This window comes from Strix aluco, chromosome 2 (genome assembly GCF_031877795.1).
Source record: "Strix aluco isolate bStrAlu1 chromosome 2, bStrAlu1.hap1, whole genome shotgun sequence".
In the NCBI taxonomy this organism is placed as follows: Eukaryota; Metazoa; Chordata; class Aves; order Strigiformes; family Strigidae; genus Strix; species Strix aluco.
In genome coordinates this window covers 12920867-12948362 of record NC_133932.1, presented here as the reverse complement: position 1 = coordinate 12948362, position 27496 = coordinate 12920867, and positions in this window count along the sequence as shown.

The following is a 27496-nucleotide window of genomic DNA, read 5'->3' as shown; positions in this document are numbered from 1 at the left end:
GCATTGCAGCTATTACTTAGTCATGTAATTGCTCAGTCTAAAAATTACAGAGAATCCATGTAGTGCATTGAGCATAACTATATGGCTGCCTTTGCTATCTTTCACAAACTCTCACTTCCTTGCTATATATCCCTTTGAAGTCAGCTGGAACAATGTCTCTGGAAAACTCAGAATTTCTAAAAGATGATGAAACTTTTTGTTAAGGATTAATGTGGCAACAAAGAAGCACTATAAAGCCAGAACAAAACTTCCTCATAAATGAAACTGTTGATTGTCAAAACAACAGCCTATGACAGGGATTTGTTATCATTTGGTTTCCTTTGAGTTTCGTCAAGATTGGATATGATGGTCTGGAAATCCCTCGCTATCTCTTTAGAGAGAGAGGAACTCAAAGATGTGGTAGCAGTGTGTATTCTGTTCATTCTCAGGTAAGAGTCAGCATGAAGGTTCACCTGAGTCTGAAGGTTCACCTGGTGTAACTGGTTTTGAGAGAAAAATCCTAACATCACACTGTAGAATAAGGCTGAGAACCTGGATGTGGGCAATGCTGGCACTGCCGTCATCTCCTGAAGGTCACTGATGTGCCCACCTGGGCTCTAGGGATTACCTATCAATCTATGCTGTCTATCAAAATACTTCTGGGATTAATTGCTATACTTTTCTGCATAGCCCTGGGGAATCACACTGACAGAGGATTGTTTCAAGGGAAAATTATCCTGAAGTTCTTTTCTGTCAACTGCTCTGCACAGATGAACACACTCATTAGAGGTGTTGACCGGGGAGGCAGGGGAGTGTGTGCAACAGCCCGTCCCAAAGACTTACAGAGATTGAAAGAAAATCCTTTATCTTCTGTATTGCATAACCTTTGATCTGCTGGATCATTATTCAGCATGGTTTCCATTGCTATGTAAAAATTACAGAGACCTAGTACTCCTTGGTAAAGGATGAATGCCAGGTTGTCTTTGTGTCCTGCTTACAGAGTCTCTTAGTTCCTTGCTAGATGCCCCTAGTGACAGCAGAGTTGACATTGGCACAGTTTACATCACATAGACAAGCTGTTAGGAGCCAAAAGAAAACTGATTCTTTCCTACATTAGTGTTGATTTTCAGGATAATTAATCCCTGAGGTCTGAATGGCATGGGACCAGATACCATTCTTTCTTTTTAAACTTATCAGCTACCCTTGCTGAAAAAGCATAGTCTTATTTTAGTTGCCTTTTATTTTGCAGTCCAATAAATTGTGAAGATGGTATTCTGCATAGACTGTGGTTTATCGTTCATCCCTATAAATCTTGTTCTAAAGAACAGTAAACATCACACACTCTACTGTATGAACAGTAAGTAATAAATAACGCAACCAGAGAATTATCATTCTGCAGATTACCTGGTGCAAAACAAACAATTTCAAACTCACTTTATCCACTTTTAATTATTCTTTCCAGTGTTTAAAACTTACTCATCTGTTCACGCAGCTACCTCATATATGCTAAACTTACTGGCAAGTAACTACCATGAACTAATGAAGTAATTTTTATATATTTCACTAATTATAACTGTAAGAGAGGGAGACAGCAGCTAATTAAATGACAATCAGTTCTATGAAAGACTTTAAGGACAAAGAGGGACAACACTTACAAATCAATGAATAAGAGGAACTCTGCGTTTACAAAATTTTCCCTTTTTCATAACCACAAAGCAACCCAGCTCTTTTTTCCCCACTGAAATAGGAAAGTTCCAGGCCTCTCATACTGAAAGACATAGTGACAAAATGCTTTTCTGAAACCTAAAACATTAAATTAACTCACGAGTATGATAAGTGCCAAACACTGCATTTTGTTGAATTCAAGCAGAAAGATGATTTTTCAAAATGTAATTTCTTATCAAGGTGCCTTACTAACTTCTGCAAAGGGTTTTAACTAGCTCAGGCTTTAACCTGAACTAGCCCTCAGAGAAAGACGCTCAAAGCCCAGGCAATAAGGAAGCAATCAGTTACAGCAGGGAAGAATTGCTCGTGTGGACTACATAGTTGTTGGACCAGTTCAATGTCATGTTTGGCACAGGTGGCCTGGAGAAAGTAAGTAATACAGTCCAATCTGAGTGGTTAAAGGCAGTCTCCTAAATCCACCCACCCATTAAGAACCTGAAATAAATGTGATCTGTTACACCAAGGAAGGACAAATTGAACTGTTGTCTACAGGAGGCACTCGGCACCTTTGGCAAAGCAAAGCATTTTAAATTCTGGTGCCTAAGTACATATTTGTGATCCTAAAATGGGTTTCAATAATCTGACTAGAGTGTATGGAAACACATACAAGTTTCTAACACTGTCCATGCAGAGCCAGCAGTCCCCAACCTGTGAAGGTCTCCATAAATTGCACCTTTCTGTTGCTGCCGAGTTGCAATTGATCAGCCTTGTTTGGGAGGTGCATGCAGAGGTATTACCATTTGCTAACCTGTTGAATTTAAGGGCTCTACCTTGAAAAGAATTTATAGGATTTTGTGCCCATCCACCAGAGCACGGGAGAACAAGAAGCAGAGTTTGTAAAGCATGTCCCGACTCTGCTGAAAACTGCATGGTACACTAAATCCTGCCACCTTCTCCCCAGAGATCTGATTCAGCAAGGTGGCTACCCAGGTAGCTGCTGTGGCTTCAGTACAACTGTTTGTGCTCTGAATTCTGCATGTATTGAAAACCTGAATCATGGCAGCAGCTGCAACCAGTGTCCACATCCACTCAGCACATAAGATAACTGCAGCCCAGTTCAGCACAAAGACTGAAGTTTCACTGCAGAGTTTCACAGAAGAGACTCCCTCTGTGGGGAAACAGCATACCCAGCCACATTACCACTGCTGTATACCTATGTCTGAAAATGACCCTAGCCAAGCAATGCCTACACAAATGGGGTTTTGCACTGTTTCAGTCAATGGCAGAAAGAAAAGAATATTTGTTTCAGTAGAATTAAAATGAAGAAAAAAATTACCCTGACAATATAAACATGACATCTAATTTTGTTTAGGTTATTTAGTCCCTGCTAACCTCTCTTAAAAATGCATCAATTTCTAAGCAAAATTATCTACATTTCCTTTCTTTCCTTGGCTAGTAATAATTTCTGATTTTAGTATAAGTGTCTCTATTGCTTTGATCAGAACAAAAAAAACCTATCAGAAAATAACATCAATACCACCACTGATAGAGTTGTGACTGCTTCCTTCAAAGTTACAGGCAAAAGGCATCTGTGCACAGAAAGTACAAATTTTCAAAAATATCAGAGCATTTATAGACTGCCATGCTGAACATGGTGGGGGGGAGGTTGAAGAGGGGTACAGTGCCAAACACACTGCTCACAGCATCATGACCACTGCATTCTCTAACGTCATATGTACAGTGATCTTAGTACTATTGTTTGAGATATAACACTACAGCTTTGATCCAACTGCTACCGCATTGCAAACTGTTTGCAAAAAACTCTTTTCCCTCTTTTAGGGAAAATTGTAATCAGATGAGCAGGGAACCTAGACCCAGCTGGGTGAGAAACAGTACATAAGGCCAAAACTTCAACAGTCACCCTCATTGCTCTCATTTTTGTCTATCTCAAAGTCATTGTACAAATGTTGAAGAAGAAAAAAAAGCAAATATCCTATCTAGAAATAAGGGTGACACAACAGGCCAAGGAAGACTGGCATTCTGGTTTTCAATGCTAAGGCCCACCAGTGCCTCTCTTGAGAAGATACATCTGTTCCCAAACATTGTGTTGAAAAGCATGACCACTACAATTAATATATTCAGGTTAATGAAAGATAAAAGAAAAGATGAAGATTTTCTATAGCCAGTCAAAAAAGGACACATCACTGATTATCAGAATGTGGCAGTTTGTGGTTGCTATGCTTTTAATTGTTTACTTGCACTAGGACATGAAGTAGATTTTGTGGATATTTTTATAAAGTGTGTGTGACAGCTTGTTATTCAGAAATTATGGGGTTTTTTTCTATTGGGAAAGATACATGTTAGAAAACTTCCTGAGGCCATGAAAAGGGGGAATTTTTTTCCCTCCAACCATGTTATGGACTCTATCTTCACTACCTGAGAAAATGTTCTAGTTTCTGCTATTTGTAAGCCTGGGTGTTCCTAGCATGGCTTTAGTACAAGTTGCCTTGACAAATTCAGAGTGGGAATTAGTCTGAGAAGGTGTTAGCAGAACCATCCAAGTGTGGCAAATATATTAAATAAAAGCTTTATTGAAATAAATATACGAGATGAAAAGCTACAATGGTACCTACCTCACTGACAGGTTAATAGCTCAGTGTTTAAAGGCAGAAAAACGAGTGGGTAAGAACAGTTGATGTGTTGCAAGATGTCACATCTGAACATTTCTGTATACCAGACTCCTGTGACTCCTGATTCCAGGCTGTAGAAAGTGATGCATTGCCTTTTGGAGAAACTGATTTCTTTCCACTTACAACACAGGCAGCTTAGGAGCTCAAGCCTCTTATCTTGGGCACATAATATTTTGAGTCCTATCTATAGCCTTCTAGGTTTACAGGTCTCAGCACTAGCACCAAGTCATGCCCTGAATTTACCCTGCTTAAGTTTGGCCCCCACCGTTCCAGATGCTTCCTACACCACTGCTTGAAAGTGGGTCCATGGATTTGTCTCCACAGTGCTGGCACTGGAGAGAAAAATTCTCACTTGCTTTGTGTGCAGCTTTTGTGCCAATTTGTATCTTGGCCTAAGATAAAGGCAGGGGGGTTGAGACTGGGAGACAGATATACAAGGGAGGAGGTTGGCCTGAACTCCAGCAAGGAACAATTCTAGCAATAACCCTCCATGAGTATTTTGGATGTGTAAACTTTGCTGATGCTCTTACTCAATTCACACAAGAACTGTCCTAAGTACAAATCATGCTATAAAAGGGATAAGTGAGGACACTAAGATTTTTGGCTCATTTTCTTCTGGTTTCTCTTTTTAGGGAAGAAAAGTAGTTAATACCATTCATAGCACTCAAAAGACTCTTTAGGAGACTCAGGTTCAAATCCTCACTCTAGTGAGTTGTTGTGTAAAAGCATGACTAAAAAAAAGTCTAAATACCTCAAAGCAGTCAGTACATTAGGGAAGCAGTAAGGATGGAGGAATCGTGCAGACAAGAACTTGATTCTGAGTTCCTTACACGGCAGATCCCAGCTCCAGTTGAAATTATTTTCTTTTAAGGTATCTAAAAGTTTTATGGGAGAGGAAAGCAATTTCTTTTCCAGACTAGCTAAAAGCTGACACAGCTCTCAGGCTTAGAACATCTATTTGTTAGGGGGACATAAGAAACTGGACAACTCCTACCAGCGATGCCCTTCACAGCTGTGCAGGTCAATATGGTACTATACCACAGCCTCTGATGGACAAGAGCTGCAAAGTCATTTATCATTCAGCTGGGAGTCTCAGGGTCTAATGCTCCCAAAATGGCAAGCAGCAAAATTTACAGGTCTGCATGAAACATCTCAGACATATCCAAATATGACCCAAATTTGGTAAGAAAGACAGCATAACTTTGTGCAAATATTGGCATTAATAGCAGCAATGGCATGAAAAAAAAATCAAAAAGCCAAGCAAAGTAAGAAAGCAGACCTTATATTAACAGAGATGGCAGTGATTCTGTAAAATTAATCTACTATTTGAACAGAGGAAAACTGAATATTAAGACAGACAGACAGACTGTAAGGGGAATAAAAAGGAGTGGCTGAGCTGGGAATCTCACCACTGAACTTCTTTCCCAATAATAACAGCAGAAAAAAAAAAAAAAAAAAAAAGCAGGTTTCTAGAGCACCAACCACATTGTTAATTAGCAGTATAATTTGTGCTGCCTTTAATGATGGTTTATTCTGCTCTGGCTGTCAGGAGAAAAAAAAACACAGAAGGGCATTTGGAAACCTTATGAAAAATAACCACAGTTTTAGGGCATTTGGGCTTGAAAAATGTACAGCTGTTGATGGATTAAAACACACACACACACACACACAACTCCCATAAACATTCGAAGAATAATAGATGGAAGGAAAATAGGTAATAAGAGAGTGAAAGATTTTGTTTATAGACTTGACTGGTTGACTAGGGTATAATTATGGGACCTGCTTCCAATCCATCCTATGTAAAATAATTGGTGTGTACAGGAGACGGATTTGCTCATAATAAATGGATCTCCTCACGATGGAGCAGAATGATATCAGTGTGAATACACTAGAATGACAGCATAATTTAACAGGAGCGATGCTGGAGGGTGGACGTTATTAGCTTCAGCATTTCTGAAGGCATGTTATACTTGCAGGCACATCTTACTTTCACACAGAAGGTGCACAAGGTAAAAGCAGTGGCAGTCTTTTAGATCAGAAGTTTTAAAGGAGTTAATTAGATTGCACTAATCTTTCAACTGTACCGCTGCCAAGCTGTGCTAAGTTCTGCAGAAAGAAATGTGGCCAGCCTTGGTTCAGACAAAATTGTTCATGTCTGTTTGGAGAATGTCCTTAGATATGGAGAATTGTTCTTACTGTTCTCCCAGAGCTGAGCCAGTCAAGGCAGGTGAGAATAATAGAGTGCAAACACCCACTGTGTTGTTTGGTGTTGTTCTGCCTGCCCCTTCTGCGCCTCCCCCCCACCCCCCAAAAAAAAAAAAAAACAACCAAACAACCCTCAACCCAAACCTCAAGATTTTTCTATCTAGTACCACTGGCTATCAGACTCAGGGAACTACTCTGCTCCTCTCTAGCGTACTTCAAGTTCCCGTGGCTACTGAACAGTGAGGAGCTAGATCTGGCTACAGAAGAGGCACCAAAGTTGATTACTGGCCTTGAGTAAAAGGATCTTCATCCATAGTCCTAGGGGAGTTTTAAAATCCCTTCTGTAGATCTGAAGGGTTGAGATATGTTCAACACATGCACTGCTATCACCATTGACTTTGCATTTTTGAATCATCCTTGATGAATTTGGTATTCTGATCAGAATTAGAGCAGTTCAGATGTGCTCCGAGTTAGCAGTATCCGAGCATTTACCATTATATGTTAAAAATGTTCTCACAGACAGGCTTTGTGAAAAGCTATTCCCACCGACCCTACCAAAAGCTCTACCAATCAGTCTTGGGGACTGAGGATCTGGAAATGGTCCTTCCAGTTGAGGAGGGTCATATACTGGCAGACAATCATTCCAGTACTGCCATCACTACCAGGTATTTTTTTTTTTTCCTGTAAGAAGTAGGCAAGGCTATTGAAAACAGAAACAGAAGTCCAATGTAGTGAACAGAATCCTAGACTAGGAGTTAGGTGTCCTGGGTTGTACATATAACTGGGTAGCTTTCTTTTTTTGCTTATTGTTGTATGACAGAGCCCATCTTCCCTACCTTTCTTGGGTGTTGCAGATCAAAAGAAATAGATACTAAGATTATTACATTCGCTGATACATTAGTAGACACCAGTACTAAAAGAAATCCAGAAGTTAACTGTTCTGCAGTGTGCAATAAATAGTACTACTATTACTACTAGTGCCAATTAGTTGCTGAGCAGAGAGTTGCAAAGAATTACTTCAGGGTAATATACTGTCATCTATACCTATATTCAGTGGAAGGAAATAACAGGGTATCTCTGTGGAAGTGCCATTTAAAAATATATACTGTACAGAAGAAAATGTGGTGAATGATTTATGTAACACACTAAAGACATAAAAATACGCATAACTTATTTATTTTTGTTAAATATCTGTTAATTTCATTTCGGAGGTCTGCGTCCCCTCCCTCCTTCCAATCCTAGGTTGACAAATCCTCCACAGGTTGGCATAGATCAGAGCTATAACTTACATTTTAGTTATCTGCACTCAAAGATACTTGCTCCAATTTGAATTTATTAAGAATAATTAAAAGTGCATGTCAGAAGGGAAAGGACATAAAACACACCACAGCTAAGTCACAAGCCTTGCCAAAAGTTAAATAAAAACACTCCCTTCCACCAGCTTTCCAAGGAAAAGGAGCCAAATCTATCTCTGAAGCAACTCCACTGAAGTCAATAGGGTGGCACAGGGAATACATTTGGCCAATGCTACCTGGCATACAGCCTTCTAGGAAGCATTGTGATTTATTAACAGGTTGGCCACATAACTATCTTCTGTCTTTCAAGTGCATTGTATCTATTCTGCAGGATACATTTCTCCACTGTACTATCCCACTCACACTAGTAGAAAACCAGCAAGGAATGACTGACCACAAAGCATTACAGCATGTAGTGTGAGTAAGATTTTAGTCAGGCGATTTTCTCCTTTCCCCTCATCCCACTGGTTTTATTTCCTTGTCTGGAAAAAGCCAAAATTTACATTGACATTGCTGATGGTTTCAGGTAAACTCAGCTCTGGTCAATAAGCAGGAACAAGTACTTGGGTTGTCACATAACAGCCCAATCTTTGCTGCACAGGTGCCAGAGCTGCTTATGTTACTGTTCCTGAATCACAGTAGCTTACAGTGTGCCATATTAAGACAACACAAAAATCAGTGGTTGTTCACTGCACTGACAACTGACAGTGATAGCTGAAGTAGCATACAATCGCCAGCGTAACAAAGGAGATTTCCAAGCCAGCACTTCTTTTTCAGAACTGCTTTTGCTGCATTGTTAACTTAAACCATCACCTCGTCCCTGAAGGGGAACACCTACATCATTTCCTTCTTATTTATTTGTCTTGTCTTAACACGGACACTGCACTGTGATCTGCTGGAGGGGGTCCATGCCACCAGAAGGCTTTCAGGAATGGCCACGAACAAGGACGCTCCACCCTATATCCACTCACACACAGCAGCTGTGGGCAGCCAAGCTGTGAAAGCTTTTGTAGCCCTGAGCAGCAGGGAAGCCTAGTCTCAAGGACAGTCTCAGTCCTACTCATAACGTACTGGCTATCCACTGAAAATCACTCTGAAGCTTACTCTCTTTTTAGACACTTTGTAGGAACATAAAATTTAGGAACAGCCAGTGAACCCAGGACTGCAGCATCTAGAGTCACACAGCTTTCTTATCTCCACCTTAAACTGCAGGACCAGTGCCATGGAATTGCCTTCTCCCAGAAACTGGTGCAGCCAAAGATCAAAGCAATAAAGTAAACTTGCAGTTCAGAAAAGCCACTTCTTTGTAATAACAGCCTTAAAAATGGCCCCAGGAACATAGTTCTAAAGAAATAATTTAGAAACAATCTGATGCTGAAATTAAACCTAAACAGTAATTAAAAAACAAAAATAACCTACACATGGAGGCTAAGGAGACAAATAGCATAACACAGAGGAGAAAAGAGCTTAGAGCTCTTCAGAAAATAAAACCAACAACAGTATTTTTTTTCTACAGGTGAATTAGGAAAGTGTTCTGCAAACTCAGATCAACAAAATAGTTCAGAAATAGGTTTGCAGGTGGGGTATGGTGGATTTTACCCTGCAGATGCTTATGCACATTACAGCCTACTTCTTAACTTTCAACAAGAAACAAAAAGCGTTAAACAGTATTCTCCTTTCCATTGCACACTAGACTTCCAAAGCAGATAAACACCCATAATACATGAGTAAACTCTTAGTTACTTTAAAATCGTGCTTAGCTGTCTTTGAGTCACATGAATGTGGGTGTGAGAGAAAAGGACATATGTTCTGAAAAGTCTCAACAAGAATTAAACTTGAAATCAAAAGCCTACATATTAGCCTTTACTGAGAAACAGAATATCAAATTCAATCTAAAGAAAACTAGGAGGCAGCTAAAAATTAAGGCTGTAATAAGTTAAAAGTGTAAAAATTAAATATTGAACTATTTTTCTGTGGATTATTCTCGTTCTCTCCTCAATATCCTCTGTAGTTGATCTTGGAGTAGTCTGCAACATTGCCAAACAACTTTGCAAATGGTGTTTACAGTGGAGATGCCCACAGATTCCTCCTGAAAAGCTGTGTATATGGATGTTGTCATTGATACCCATTCTCATTTCTTTCTTCCCCCACCATCTCTAATCCTAGGAAATAAAATGGAAAGAATTCTGGAAAAATGAGAAACCTAGATCAACACATAAATACAACAGGAAATGCAAAAAGAGATAGCAGCTGACTCCACTGCTTCATAATCTATATAGTCATTTAGATCTATGCAACATGATCTGAAAATCCAGCTGTGCTCTTTCAATTACACTGTCATCAATAATAAAAATTCTGCATTCAGAATTTATCTCACAGTTTTGTTGCCGATACGTGAAACAGCAGTGTACAGCTTGTTTTGCCTTTCTATCAAGCATACATAATATGCAAAATCTGAAGTACAGGCTCAAAGGAGGAAGATTTGTCAAATAAAAAGAGCCTTTTTAAACAACTTTTTTTTTAAACTGAAACTTGTTTGTTTTTTGTCCTCCTTGTGTTTTGATTGTTTAGATAAGCTAAAAAGACAAAGGGCTATAACAATCATTCTAAGCACTACTGATAAAGAAAGTCCATGAGTATGCTGTACATACAAAAACAACTGTGACAGTGGGAGGTATGGTTACTGTTCATGAAATTTTTTGATTAACCGTGAGGCAGATTTCCCAAATACATATTATCAGAGTTCTGCAGAATAAATGCACAAACAGCATAGCTCAAACAAAGGGCTAACAAGAATGCACCAGCAGGTGGGAATATGGGAAGAGACAACCGCTTGTAAATATGCCAAGGTACAGAGACCTACTTGGGAAAGAAATGAACCTGCAGCATGACTCAGATGAAATTGGCTGAATATAACAGCAGCAGCCTAGGAAAGAAACATCTACTAGAAGCTACAGAGAGCTGTGTTATTTGCACAGCCAATTAAATAGGTTGAGCAAATACCAGTTGTTTCAAGTGCCATGGAGCTAAGACCCAAGAGACAATGGCAGGATCAACTTCTGCTGATAAAGGAGAGAAGGATGGGGGCTGGGACAGGAAACCACAAGTGGATGTGAATCAATTACAGTGACCTACCTTTGGTGTAGGTAGCGACCACCTAGAATCACAAGATTCAACTGCAACATGAGTATTGTAGGACAGCACAAACCCAGCATTAACCAGGGAAGACTGATCATATTCACCCCTAGTGCCTTTGTTCAGGCCACTCAGGGGATGTCCTACTCTACCAAATTACATGCTGAGGAAGAAAGGGGGGCACTCACTGTGGTATGGGACACGCATGGTCCACAAGACTCCTGTGCAACCTTGCAGTTTCTCTCCAGCTTTGGTTTGAGGAAGTAATATCCTCCAGATATAAATGTGTCTGTCTGTCCATGGTTGAAGGAACTGCCTCATTAATATACTAACCTCACTTGGTTATGAAAGTTCTCATAATACTGCGTGATCATGGTTGGTCATTAACTAGCATGTCAGACAGATCCCAGTTCAGTGAAGTACTTTTTGCCCCTATAGGTTTCCCCTGCAGTTGCAGGTATATGCTGCAACCCTTTACTTTCACCTGCATGCCACCTGCATGCAGTTGATATGCTCTATGCTAATATTCTTTCATTGGTGGGTAGAATGACCTCTAAAAGCCAGTTATTATTAATCAAAACTTCTATTAGGCATCCCTTACCAAAGATAGTGACAGTAAATCACTTAATGATCATAAGGGGCTTAAGAGATTTGCAGGGAGAGACTCAAAAGACATGTGAAGTATTGAACTGAAAAGGAAAAGCTGAAATAACCATAACGATATTTGTTTTGAAGGGAGACACCATTTCAAGCACAGTGATTGAACAGTGGATTTCAAGATAATTAATCTCCTGCATGTTAGTCAGCCTGATTGAATCATCCTGTAGTATTCCACTTAGCTTATAATATTCAATGTTATAACAGCATCCGGAAATTTTCAATCAAGAAAGTTGTTTGGAAGCCCACATACTAGCTGAAATTCTAAATATAAATATATTATAAACTAATGAATGGAAAGATACTTTAAAATCCATTTAATAGCTCTTTTTTGAGCACTATAAATATCCTGTGGTTCTCAGTTGGGGGCTTGAAAAACAGCTGATCCATGATTTACAGAATTGTACCTTCAGTTCCTCCCAAGCAAACTTCATTGCTTACAAGAGGCACAAATTCATTTGATGTTTCCTTTCAAAATAAACCCACTTGACAGTAGAAGTTAACAGGGTGGGAACCTTGCAAACATATACTTTAAAGGAATTTACTGAAATTCCTGATTGCACATGTTTCAAGATTAAGTACAAAACTATCTCTGTTTAAGATAACACTGGATCTTAAACCAGAATATACAGAAAAGGGAGAGGATGCCTTTAAAAATATCAGGGCTTTATCAGTCTTTGTCTTCTATGAAAATTCAGGAAGTTCTCAGGGCTTGCATGAAAGGGATATGCTAAAACTCTGCTTCTTCTCTTGTGCTATTTCTGACATACTTCAGAAAGGAAGTTTCCTCAGTATAGCTTAATAACTAGAGAATAACAAAGTAGTACAGAAAGTTCCAGATGATTTTGGCATTATAGATCATGCAGGCAAGGCAGAACACTCCCTGGATAGCTTATTCTTTTAGATTTAGAAATGCAATTTGCAGGCAAGTTTTAAAAATATAAGTAGTAAGTAAAATGAGCATCTCAGACATCTTAAAAGAACACAAGCCCTGGTGCTGTTCTCTGAAACTATTATTTGAAGGGAAAAAAGGCCCAGGATATTCCTTCTCAGTGACTGCGTGCATTTATCTTGCTCAGTTTTCAGAACTGTTTCTCCAGACTCTTAGACCTATAGCTTCCCATCCCTGTTGGGCCACTTATAAACACTTCAGGTAACTTTTATGAAAATACTTTGGCTGAATCCTCAGCGCTACAGGCACGGGCACTGGCACACAGTCAGAGAGCGTGGACAGACAGTGGCAGTTTCCTACTTCTCCTCACCCTCCCCAAATCCAGGGGATACTTGACAGTGCAGACCAGCCAGCATTGCACTAGGAGTTATACATTCTGCTGGTGGAAAAACGTTTTTCTCTCCATCCCTATTTTTCATTACTTATATCTTTAAACCTCTCTGTTTAGTTTTTAGATCTCTCTGGTTGGGCCTGCACTGTGTTTCTGTAAGGCACAGACCAGGCCTCAGGCTGCATCATGAAGTCTGGTACAAAGCTGGTCAGAGTGGAAATGGAAACTTAGGTTGGCTGTGTTCTCACCTCACCTGTGCCACTGGGTTATTCTGTCACCTAGGGCAAGTGAGCTTAGCTCTCTGCACATGTAAAATGATGCAGATGATAATAAATATCCATCTCACAGGGGTGCTGCAAAAGCTGATTAATTAATGAGCACTTGTAAAGCGTTTGGGATAGCTTGGATATAACCTGCTCTGTAAAGGTAAATGGGGGGAGGGGGGGGGGTATTTTACTTTCCAGACTGTTAAAGTTTCCGTTTCATTTCCCTTCACTATTACATGCAGCCGTATCCAAAACAAGAGCACTGAGACAGGGAAGAGTCAGTTTATCAGCCCCTTCTATAGAATTCATAATGAGACATGACTTCTCTTTGCTCAAGCAGTAGAAGTACATTGTACAACTTCATCATGCACTCATGCTTTTGTTGTTGTTTGCCTGTTTTTTAATATACTGAGGTTTTACGAAGGTAGAAAAATAAATGACTTATCAACTGCTTATAAATCTTACAGTCAAGAAAATGTTTTAAGAGACCTAGCAAACTACATTGGTACAGCTAAAAAAATTAAGGTGTACCTACAAAGATGGTATTAATAGAAAATAAAAAGAAAAGGCTCAAACACATTGAATCTCCATCCCTCTCACAGAGTAGCCTACTGCAAAATCATTACAACTCCCCCCTGCACAGGTAAAAAAGGAGACCATTGAGTGAGATACATTGACCATGAACTCTTCACAGGCAATCAGTAAAAGTTATTTAGCACAGATGTTGCTGTAATTGTGAGATACTGGGAAAATCAATGTTTAATGGCAGACTCCCAACTCCACCCTGGCAATGCTCTTGAGTTAACATCACCAGGCTAGAATTTAAAACATGTAGAACAAAATTGGCTGAGATAAGTCCTAGAAAGTTGTTATCATCACTCACAATATCCCATTTTTTTGATCCCTGAGTCACCCACAGATAAATAGATTGTGATTTATATCCATGTACTTCTAACCTTTGCTATCCACTGCCAGTTTAGGGACAATGCTTTTGTGAAATGTTGTGCATACATACAACATTATTCTTTGAGTAGGAACCATCTTTCTGTTGTGTTCAAACGGTATGTATTGCAGTGCACACTGTTTCAAATATAAGGAATTATCCTAAATGTTGAGAATCTCAGACAGCCATTATTAATGAAACACAATCATAATGCTTCAGCGAAAGGTGACTATGGAAACAAACACAGAGAAATAAGTGGTGTAAAATTTGGTAAAACACTGACAGTGTAGCATTCTACTCATACCAGTTCTGCATAAAGGATGAAGATGTTGATGACACAGGTGACATCATTCATTCTTTGTTTCATTTAATGACAACATCCAACAACATGCAATCCAACAGAATTTGCTTCACCTCCCTCTCTCGTATGTGGTCTTGTTCTCTTTCTCTCCTAAACAGATATGTGTAGAAGAGATATATACAGGAAATAGAATTTTATAAGCTTAGTGACATTCCTACATGACATACAGGAGTCTTACCAACAATTCACAGATGTACACAGCACACAAAGGGGTAAAATGTAATTTGTAGGGATGACTGTCTGATCTGTATCCATCTGTACATTCAACCCAGGATAAGCATTCCATCTGCTGCAGATGCTAGCTACAGGGGTTTTGCAGTATCGGCTTTCGAGGCAGGGAGGCATCTACAGTATACCTAAAGGGCTGGCTAAGAGAGAGAGTTACAAGGGTAGTTGAGTTGCACAGAAGGGCTTTAAGTGGGTCAGCCATCCAGCTGCAGAACTGCGTGACATATTCCATCTGAATTAACAACACTTAAAACCTGCATAATCAGTGACAGCGCTGAGAGGAAATGTCCTCTGCAAAGGTTTACTTTGGTGTTCACATTCAGAAGCAATTCTGTTTATAACAGAGGGATGAGGATCCTGGACTCTTTGTTGCTTTACCCCCTTGAATTCCTTGCATGGGAGTGTTTAAGTGTGTGACCTATCTGTCTGACCTTAATTCTAGTGAATCCCTCTCCTTTTTGCTCCCCATGCCCAGTGAATTAAAGAGCACGCTGGCTAAAATGCTGATGCTATTGATCAGGGTTTCTATCTGCTGCCTCGAAGGCTTGTGGCTTGCCTATAGCAACAAAGGTGGTCTCTGCTGTCACATATACCAGTCCATACTCGGAGCAAAAAGCAGAAAAGACAGACAGACCTGAAATAGTGCCTCAACTATCAAAACAGCAGCTGCAGTACTGAACCACACAAGACCCCAGTCTATGGAGTACAGCACAACATTTTTACAACCTAGAACTTGAGTACTTTCCAACGCACTACGACACAAAGTGACTAAAGTCTGTCGCGTGGTTTGCATTTTCTCTCTCACACCCACACCCACGCACACATGTACAAACTGTGTGACTTAGGAAAAAAACAAACCTGTCAATGCAATATGTCTAAAAGCTGAGGGAGTAAAAAAGAATTTGGGCACATCTTCATCGATGACCGGATTTTATGGATTAATAAAAAACCCAGCGTGACTGCGTAGTCACATAACATGTTTTGCACACTTCTTTTTGGCACGTAAGACATTTCTAAAGGTAAGGCAAAACCCCAAGCTGTTTCTGCCATGGGAGGAGTTACATTCTTCAGTAGATAACAGTCACTGTTATAAAAAGCAATAAGACGACTTATAAGGAAAAGATACCTGTAATACAATGCTTTGCATGTGGAACCTATTCCCACAATTAGTATCTTATTCCAAAAAGTACCTCACTGACTTTTGGGGAATATTCAAGAACTAAGATGTATTTCGGTGGGCACAGTTTTATTACAATCTAGCTGTCACAGAAATACTTGGTTAGAACAAGGCAGTAGAGCAATTAGAAAATTTCTAGTTGCTGACCTCTTCCCTTATGGCAGTATTCATAGGGAGAGGTATAACTTTCTTGGTTCCATTTTAGGAATAACTGATTAAGCAGTTACATTATATCTCTGATGCGATTTTGAAAGTCCATCCAACCTTGCCAGAATTTCTCCTCTAACAAATAAACTGCTCACAATCATCAAAAGTTCTGAAAGAAAAGATATGATTTTGCCCATTAATTTTTCTTTGTTATAACTAGACCTCAGTGAGACTGGTTCACAGAAAGTTCTTCCAATGTTTTAGGGTGCCCGCATTCAGTAGGATTCAAAAGAAAGAGATAAAATTATTTCCAAATCAGTGAAAAGAAGAAACACTCCGGGTCTTTTAGCTGCTGTCACACACTGAGCAGTACATTACCAGCTGCCAGGATCAAAGCTTAGCGGGAGTTCCTAAAGGGGCAAGTGACTACATAGTGTGACTGCTGATTACACCTTCTCCAGACAGCCTCGAAATGTGAACGCTATTAAAACAGGATTATTTTAAGGCTGTGTTCTCAGTGTCTCCATCGGGCTGAGATCATGCAGTAAAAGCTGTATGTAACAGCACGAGTAAGCCACAGGTTGAGGTACGCCTGGTGTAGCCTCCATCCCTATCCTTTGTTCAGAAAAATTCCAGCCAGAACATTTAGTTTGGAAATACGGATGTATATTACAGGATACATGCCAGCATTTTGTACTATTTACTTTCTTTCTGCAGTTGACTTGTCTAAACTGGAGTCATGCTGCTCAGCAAGCATCACAGTGGCCAAACCAAGACATCCGTGAGGATGGGTGCCACTCTCACCAGCAGTCCTGCTGATCTCAGGGGCCTGGCGGGGCCTGTGGTATAGGTAAACAGCAATGCCGCAGCACAGCAAGTGAAGAGACCTGATATGGCTCTTTCCTGCCTGAAAAACACTGAACATGTTTTGTCTGCCTAAAATAGTTAGGCTCCCACTTCTGTCACCAATTAATGCCTCAGTAAAACTCTCCTTGCTTTCAGGATAAGGCTGAATCCCAGACAATGGGGGAATTTTTAAAATTTTCTAGTTTCTCAGAGAAAGGCCTCAAGTTAAATGTTACTTTTTTTTTTTTCCCCCCCCCCCCAGTTTGTTTGTCCTTCTTGGATCTACAAATATGAGATACAACCCTTGCAAGGAAAAAAACATAAAATAGAATTTCCCTACTTCTAGTTTACTCAGGTATATTGCAAAGAACAACAAACTTTTACAAAATGTTTTGCTTCCCTTCCATCCCAAATGAAAAGAAAAGATTGAAGGAAAGAGAGAAAAGGTCCTTATTCTTTCCCCAAAATTCAGGAAGAGTTCTTTGAGAGGGAGAAAAAAAATGACATGTGAAATCCCATCAAATAAGATGACACCGTTCTCTTACTCAGGATGGTGGGTAGGACTGTGATGGTGCTTCTGTCCCCTACTACTAAGCAGTATTTTGGGAATCTGCTTCTACCTACTGCTTCTGAGGAAGGAGCTCCATCTCCCACAGGACTCCAAAATTCCTTTAATGGTCTCCAATTTGAGTCCAAGTTCTGGAAAGGTTCAAATGTGCTTATCTTTCAGTACCTGATAGGAATACATCCTGAGATTCACAGAATCACATGATCCATAATTGAAAAAAAACTCATACATTTTCTTTTTCTGCAGAGGCATACTGTATCTTTAATATTTCTCTTCAAGTCTCGTTTTAAATATTTCAAGTGATAAAATTTCCACCATATCCCTTGGGGCATTATTAGACTTATAAATCTCAATGTCAGGAAGTTATTCCAAGACATACCACCTAAACTTCCACTTGAGTTCAGTCCATCCCTCCCGTTATTATGCCAAGTAATTCTCCCCTTTATGGGTGCACTCTTCCAATGTCTGTAGGCTTCCCCATCTGCAAGTCTGCCCATTGCTTGAGCAAACTGCAGCTACTTATCTTAATTTTACATTGTAAAGCAATCCCTCCAAGTCCCCTCAACCTTCTCACTGCTTTCTTTTTTGATAGTTTTCAGGTACTAGTGTGCAGTGAGGTTATATGTCCTTCAGTTTGTAGTCTTTTTGAACAGAATACCAGTCTCTGCAAGTGCAGCATACAATTTCAGAGTTTAACTCTTCTCCAAAAATAACAAAGCAAACCAACATATTTTTTCCCTTCTGTGTAGGTTTCAGAATTATAATTAGATTGATTAGCACTTGCAAGTTAGTGAGAAGCCAGATCAACTACTTCTCTGTTTTTATTATTATTATTTCTGCATTGCCCATTTGCCAGCACAAATTATTTCAGTAGCTTTTGTACTGTGAAATACAGAACTCCTCACCGCTGGTGTGACTGAGCTCAGACTGAGAGGTTCAAAATGTCATTTGTACCATTGCGGACTTCTCTGATGTTCCTACACTGAGGGGCAAAGCAACCATTACAATTTCATGCCTGCTCTGTGCACACTTCCAATAGGAGCAAACTGTGCTTCTTGACCCATAACTGAAGTAATCTCAAAACCACATCCCAAGCACACACACAGATGTGTTCACTTTGGTGTTTGATCCTAAAACAGAACAATTCCAGTTTGAACAGAATGATTGCTTTGCCCAAAACCCATGAACCTTCTATTTTACATTTCTGAAACAATGCTAGAAGTGCCTTCCCACCGTTAACTTAATGCACAGCAGCACAGTTCAGTATGCCATGTGAGAGTGCAAATAGTGCAAAGCTTTAGCGAGCTCAAATACATACAAAAGCCAGAATGAAATTAACTGCTTGAAGACACTCCAGTGAAAAGGTGACTTTGTACCTGAGCTACAATACTTGATTAAACCACAATGTCTTTGATAATTTTCAACTACTATAACAATTCTATGAGTAAAATGGAAGCACCTGATTTAGTACAACTACCAGTTAAATATGGGGGGAAAAAGTAGAACTTTCTAGAATCTTGAAAATTCAAGGAAAGAATGGAAAGTTCAGTCATCTGTTCATTTTATTCAAGGATTTGTCTAGAAGCAAGTTGTTTCCATATGAACATTCCTATAAAAGAATTCCTATTTCTTTGGTGTCATTTTCTTATCACATAGTTCTCCATTGGAAGGGCCCCACTATCAGACCACCTCTTCCCAATCCAGTCACAACATCAAAAAAATAATTTGATAATGAGGCACTTTCCTCTTTGCCAAAGGCAGTCATGATATTTTGGTAATATTGCTGATCAAAGTTAGTCTGGGAAGTAAAGGATATAATGAATAACTATGTATGATGCTGTAAAGAGGAACAGGAGAAAAAGATTCTTACAAGAAAAATGGAAATCAAAAGCAGCTTGCCTGAATTTTAGTAGCACATCACATTCCATTCATTGGTTGGGTACAATTGTCCTTGAAACCCCATGTCATACATCACTAGTAATTAGTTACTTATCAATTCTTCCTTTTATTTGAAATTACCCTGCAAACACCTAAATTCACACTCAGCCATAGATTCAGATAAGCTTTGAAACACAAACATAGTCTTCGGCAAAACCCAGAAGTACATCTGAACACCCTCCCCCCATACATCTGCTGTGTCCAGCTTTCTGGTACTGAAGTAAAATTTGCCTTGACACAGTTAGGATTTCAGAAGGTGTAAGCCTAAATTAGTTCAAACTCTAACAATATACATTTTAATCCTCTTCCAGGCACATGGATACTTTTTCATATCAAATCTAAGCATCTCCCTGAAATGTTTATTTAATGACCTTAAGCATTAGCATCAAGAGATTAATCAGTCAACTGTAAATAACTCCAGACTGTCCCTGAGAGTTTAAATTTTATCAGAGAAACTAACTATAATGAACAATAGGGAATTGTTTAGGTTTTATTCTGAGGGCCCCTGGAAGAAAAAATTGTTTTGGAGGGGGGAAAAAAAGCTAATCCCGAATGTAAGCAACGGCATTCATTTTGTCACTTCAGCATCTCATTTAGCTTCTACCTCTGATAGATTGCCATGTCACTCATTATTTCCTGTCTTCTCATCCAAATACCAATATGGCTAATTCACTTGAGAAGAGCCTTTATTTATGACTCTTTTCCACCCTGCTTTAATTTCAGAGGGTGGGACCGGTAATGTTTTTTTTAATAGATTTCTCTTAATGGACTACAGGATGTTGTTGTAAGGTCACTGACCACACTGACAGGAGAGAAAGGACTGTGAATCTGTATTATTTTCAGATCACTGAGTGACCAGGAGAGAATGGGCTGTGACTGGGAAGTGCCAGCTTTCATTATTCTGCATAGGTCTGAGCGACCTTTCATTTCCACCGTCCTTCCCTACCTCTGCTGTAAGAGCCTCCTCTATTTTCAGTTTCACTCTGTAATACCCATTTTTAGCTGTAAACTCCTCATTCCAGTGAGGAACACTGTCAGGACTCTGAAGCAGTTTGTTCAGGGCTGGTTTTGTCCCAGGCCTCTCCCCAGTTTGGTTCCTTCTTTATAACTGTCACACATAATTTATACAGCAGGGCTGTGACAGACTGCAGTTTCAGCCTGTGGCAAACATCCCTACGGCCCAAGCTAACCCTGGGTGAACAACTACTGTTCACGCAGTTGCCTCAAAGTGCTGTGTTCACTAACACATAGAAGTACAATCTATTTTTCAAATAATATGATTTCTCCAGGACACTCGGCTACTGTGAAGTTTGTTTTTTAATAAAACGATTGTGCCTATGACTGCACTGCCTAAAATAGAGAATGACTTAGCAGCAGCAACAACACAACATACAGTGATCTGAGCTAGGCAACAGCAATATGTAAGAGAAGATGCTCTGCCTCTAGGCTTACAGAAAATACCCTACTCTTCCTACTTTTTATCCATCACTACAGTTCTGCTGAGCATCTGCCTTTTCTGTAGTACTGCCAGTCTCCAGTCTGCACAGTGCAGCTGTTGTAAACCATGTAACTACAATATCATTTGATAAATAACTGAGACAGAAAAATTAGGGAACTTTAGACAATGGAAGAATAGAATAGAGGAGAAGGGGATGTGAAGCAGAGCAGAAGAGGAGGATCGCAGGGGAGGCAATTGGGGAACTGAAAGGGAGGAAAAATGAATGTTGCTTTAAAATGTTCTTGCAAAAATATTTCAATCTTTAATCTTCATTTATTCAAATTACTCTTCCTTCATCTTCCCTATCAGTGACTCTGTCTCCCAAACCAGAGTTACATCAGAAAACAATGTAATAAGATTTCTAATTCTTAAATCAAACAATTCTGAAGCTTTATAAAGGAGGAAGATATTCAGAATCACGGTAGTTAACTGACATTTGGGACGGAGTGGGAAGAATATGAAAGCACATATAAGTAATATACACAAACAACTGAACACAGATCTTTTGTATCCTACCTATGAAACACTGGACACGGTCAGAGAAAAAAAATAATGGATAAGTTGGATCACAGGCCTTAGTCTGTTTGGGGTTTTTTTGTTTTTTTTTTAACAACAACAAAAAGCAACTCCAAAGACACAGATTGAGAACTGTTGGCTGGAAAAAATCAAGATCAAGACTCCCAAACTGTTCTCAAGCAAAAGACTGTTCTCAGCCCTCAGCACGTCTTGAGTTTACCATCTACCTTATCATTGGTCCTTTCAAAGACAACAGTGATGTTGCTCTGTGTGGCATTTAGCAAGTTCCTGAAAATCTGGAAACCTGTTCTTTCTGAAACATGGAAACTGTTCCTACTAACTTGTGCCTTTAGAGAGGACGAAGGACATTTTGTCTGTATAGGTGAGATACTTAGGAAAAGCCAGATTTTTCTGGTGTGCTGTGTGAGATGTTTAGGACTGCTGAGAAAGATCAAATGCCAAGTATAAATAGTCTGGCAAGCACAGGGCTTACAGCAGCAGATCACAGGCCCAAGGCTTTTGGGTGAGAGGTAAGACAGGGTAATTATCTAGGAGGTGAGTCAATAGAGAATATAAGGACTCATATCACGAAGTTTTATTGTTGCAAATCATTGATTGCTTACACATAATGCCATTTACTTTAATTCCACACGTTCATCACCACATCTGTCATTGGTGAATTGGTTCATGTTTTTAAGATGCTCACATATTACATTATAGCCACTCCATTTCCCACTAACAGCAATACTACATAATTCATCACTGTCACTTCAGGCAGTGTTCTGTAGCTGTCTTGACCTGTAAAAAGAGTGGCAATAAAGATGTAGAGCAGTGTGGCTCTTTGAAATCTAGTGTGTCAAGCCCCGTGGCAACATGCTTTCGGTGCTGAATTTCTTTAGGAAGCTCCAGCTCAAGATGATCCTTCAGTGAAAGGCAGAGGAAAAGGAAACATTTCTGTCCCTGTTGCCAATGATTAAAATCACCAGTCTGCTAGGGACTGTTACACAGATGGATAGGTAATTCCTAGGCAGAGGGCTCAACAGTTTTGAAGATTTTTAGAAATTCTACACAGCTCAGAGACACATGACCTTCTTCAACCACCAGGCAGAGTCTGTCTTAATGGAGGCACATATTTGCCTATGCAAGCTGAAATTAGACAAGACTGAACATCAGACATCCATTCGTATGCTCAGGGTCTGACAGCCTGCAGGGCAATCAAATTTTCAAGAGCAGCTATTGGGATCCAAACCATCGTAATGTCAACCCAGTCACTGCAGCAGATCAGAGTGTTATGCAGCAACTTCTTATTTCTACATCTATATAAAGTCAGTCAGACTTTGCACAGATCAGTGTAAACCCATGAAAAGAAAATGAGAGTAAAGAAACTGTAGGCAAGAAAATACTATTGTGTTTTAAACAACAATACCCAGAATAAAGTAAATTCTCAAGTATGCAAAAGAGACAGCTAGAGGACTTGCGCCTATTTCCTTATTACTTTGCTCTTTTATGAGACTGCTCATTTCTTCCAGAAATAAGAGTGTAACTATTTCTAAGCTCAACGCAGCCACAAAGAGAGCTCACCAGAATACATTAAAGATGCTTTTTGGTCTCTTGCTTGACAGTTGCTATCAATATTGAAGCAATGAGGAACCAGTGATGTGGAAAAAGCGCAGACATACAGAGCCTAACATAAACTCACCCACATTTTAGGCAAACCACATTAACCAAAACAATGCCCATTGAGGATTTTAGGTATAAACGCAAGACGGAAGGCAATCTTTTTTGTCTTTGACCTCACCTAGTAAAAAAAAAAAAAATTAAATTTTTCAAAAAAAGAGTAAGAACTAAACTTCTGATGAATCTAGCTATAACTGTCCCAGCAAGCCAATAATATGATGCACAGAGAAAAAGGAGGAACAAAGCAAAGCATCAGCTATAGTAAAGCCTCCTGTTAAAGTATAATCCTTCTGTTCTGAATGTTAGAATGAAAAACATACAAATTCAGACCAGGAAATGAAAAGATTGGTCAGGAAAGGCTGGGGTTAGGGGACCTACCCAGACAGGATTTGCTCTCATAGCCTGACATCCAAAAAGGGGCATCAGTGCCTCCTAGAATGAGACATCTGCCCAGGAACAGCAGTTCAAGAATGTTTCCCTGATAGAGGTCAATAATGCCTACTGCTTGGAGTTCAACATTGCAGCTGGACAGAGTCTGGTAATTTTCAAACAAGCTTGAATGACTTAATGACAAGTAACAATAACATGTTTGATTACCCTTGCCTTAACTTCAACATTCATCAGTATTTGGTCAGTAAGAGAATCAAGGCTGCAGAAAGAAAAATAAGGTTTCCATGGGAAGAGAAATATTATGATCCCCCACTCCTGTCAATTAGATACTCCAAAAATCACATTAACTGCCAGGTCCTAAACCTTAAAAACCATCCCATTCCCTTGGGTGATATTCAACATGTCAATTCCTCATGCTGGAAAGAGTAAGCAGCTAATTTAGTTCCCATCACGACTATTCCAACAACTGCATGCTTGACAGAGACATCATCCAGACTAAGTGAATGGGGAAATAATTGTCCAATCCTGACTTTCCATCTGTATTTCCATTTAAACTCCAAGACCTAATCTTTTCATGCCTTCTACCAAAACCTTTGTCCACGCATTCATTTCTACCTAGAATGCATAAGAATAATAATTAACAGTGAAAAATAAGGGGAAGAATAATATAGCTAATCACATTTCAATATTGAGAAAAAAAGAAACAAACCAACATCCAGATTCCACACACCCACACCAAAACCCCTCCCACACCCCCCCGCTAAAATTACCTGAATCATTACCTTTGATTACAAACACTAAAGACCAAACTATTCTTCTGGAATTAAAGCTTGCAATTTCTGAACTATTTAGAAACATGACTTGAGAATATAAAAGTTAACAGGTGCTTACATTACCTACCATCATTAAACAGTTTAACCTTTTATAGTAATTCAGCATGTGGAAAAAAACCAAACCAAAACAAAAAACACAAAAACCTAAAATGAAGGATTATTTGGGAGAATAAGCAAGTTGCTCTACAATGTTATAATCTCTCTCCTAGTCACCTGGCAGAGAGTTGTATGCCTACCAATGAAGGCATTGAACCTTCAAGCTGGAATTGATACACCTTCTCAAAGCCCTACAAACCTATCCATGCTCAACCCTTTTCTAGTTATAGAAGTCTTACCTGGGGAGAGGCTGTGGAGAAGGATGGGTGGGAGACTTGATTCTGTACAGTCTGCAAGGACAGTGATAGTAAGTAAAATGGAGTAAAGGTCTTTTGGGGTTGATGAGGCCAAGAGCTGAGTCCTCTGTATATGGTTCTGAGTCTTTTTGTGGCTCTTTTTGTGGCCTGAATCAGCATCCTTTTTGCTGAGGTAGAGTGATAGTTCCTAGAAGAGATTCTGCCCATCATTTCTGTATGAAGGATGAAGCAAGAAAACCATTCCATGGCTCCTTTTTTTGTCTCCAAAGTAGACATAACTGGAAACAAGGAGGGGAAAAAAAGAAGCATTATAAAAAGCAATATGAGGCAGCGAGGAACCTTTCACAGTGCTTCTTTTCTGACTTCTCCTCCTCCAGACCCCTTCTTTTATGAGTGCAACCACTGCTGGTTACGTAGTCATGGGTTTAGCTTACAGAAAAAATCACAGCCCAGAACCCTAACTTTGAATTCCCCAGTACAATATACAAGTCTGAGAGTGCTGAAAGAAAGCCCCCTCTAAACACCAAGCTAAAAGGGACACAGGAGTCTGATCAAATAAAAACTGAGTATAAACATGGTCCCAAAGTGGTACCTTAAAAAAAACTTTAAAAATTCTTCAGTAAAAAGATGCAGTAAAGAAGATAAAAGTTTTCTTTTGCTCCCCTTTTTTCCCCACAATAGTTTGTTTTCCTTTGCATAAAAATAACTTCATTGGAGTAAAGTGAATTGTGGGCAAAGTTCTCTAATAGCAAAAGTAGTTTGATTCAATTTTATTTCTGATGCTCAAATTCTATTCCTTCTCTGGCCCTCACAACCAGTTGTCATGGCAACAAAAGTGCTGAAAAATCCTCTGCCCATTTGATAATCATTTAATCATTTAACAACAAAAGAGATTGGGAATGGGAGAGTGGAAAACACCAAAAGGAAAATAAACTGTGGTATCAAAAAAACCCAACAAATCACCCAACAAAAAAGCCTAAAAAAAAAAGTAAAAGGGAGAAGGACCAGAAGTAAAGAGAAATAGCCTAAATGGCCTACAGTACCTCTGTGTCCACACTGAGAGTAGGTTTAAGCCTCTCATTATGCTCCTTTAGACATCATGGTATCTTTTTTTTTTTTTTTTCCCCCCAGGGGAACCTGCATGCCGTCTGAAATGTCCTTCAAGTAATTGAAAAAAATCTAGAGAAAAATCCAGAAGATCTGAGTTAAAAGTCCAGAAGATGAGCAAAGAGCTAAAGATGTTCCTAGGCAATAAAAGCCACATTCTGGAGTTTGTCTTCTTCCTACTTGTCAGAAATGGAGGGCTGGGCCTAAAGGGTATTTCAATAGGAAATCTCTGAAATGCTGAAAAACTGGCTGGATGGCCGGGCCCAAAGAGTGGTGGTGAATGGAGTTAAATCCAGTTGGCGGCCGGTCACAAGTGGTGTCCCCCAGGGCTCGGTTTTGGGGCCACTCCTGTTTAACATCTTTATTGATGATCTAGACGAGGGGATCGAGTGCACCCTCAGTAAGTTTGCAGATGACACCAAGTTGGGTGGGAGTGTTGATCGGCTCGAGGGTAGGGAGGCTCTGCAGAGAGACCTGGATAGGCTGGAGCGATGGGCTAAGGCCAACTGGAGGAGTTTCAATAAGGCCAAATGCCGGGTGCTGCACTTGGGCCACAACAACCCCCAGCAGCGCTACAGGCTTGGGGAGGAGTGGCTGGAGAGCTGCCAGTCAGAGAGGGACCTGGGGGTGTTGACTGACAGCCGGCTGAACAGGAAGGAGCCAGCAGTGTGCCCAGGTGGCCAAGAAGGCCAATGGCATCCTGGCTTGTATCAGCAATAGCGTGGCCAGCAGGGACAGGGAAGGGATCTTACCCCTGTACTCGGCACTGGTGAGGCTGCACCTCGATTACTGTGTTCAGTTTTGGGCCCCTCATCCAAAAAGGACATTGAATTACTCGAGCGTGTCCAGAGAAGGGCAACGAAGCTGGTGCAGGGTCTGGAGCACAGGTCGTACGAGGAGCAGCTGAGGGAACTGGGGTTATTTAGTCTGGAGAAGAGGAGGCTGAGGGGAGAATTCATTGCCCTTTACAACTACCTGAAAGGAGGTTGCAGAGAGCTGGGGATGAGTCTCTTTAACCAAGTAATGAGTGATAAGACAAGAGGGAATGGCCTCAAGTTGCGCCAGAGAAGGTTTAGACTGGATATTAGGAAGCATTTCTTTCCAGAACAGGTTGTTGGGCGTTGGAATGGGCTGCCCAGGGAGGTGGTGGAGTCCCCATCCCTGGAGGTGTTTAAGAGTAGGGTCGACATAGCGCTGAGGGATCTGGTGTAGTTGAGATCTGTCAGTGCTAGGTTAACGGTTGGACTAGATGATCTTCAAGGTCCTTTCCAACCTAGATGATTCTGTGATTCTGTAATCCACTGGGAGGATGCTCTGTCAGAAGTCCCTGTCACCTTTAAGCAGCAGGGTTTATGCTCCCCTCATGATGACAGCAGTGTTATCAAGCAGTTGGTAGCCCAGATCAGGATGGATTCCCTCCCCCAGAAAAGTAACACCATTACAGGCAATTTTTCATCAGGGTAGAAACTCTCCCGCCAGGCAGATTTTTTTAAAAAAAAAAGTTTCCTGCAGCATGTCTTTGCCCCTGACACCCACATAAGATGAAGCCCAGTTCATCTCTGAATACAGTGGCAGTTATCTTTCTGTCCCCACTAAATCCGTGCCTGGGATGGAGCTACAGGATGGGTGAGACATGGAAGTGGGGACATCAAATGAGGTCGTACTCAACTAGACAGACACAATGTCCTGGCAATGCTGTAGCAGCCAAGCAACTACAGGAGAAAGCCACAATGTTGGAT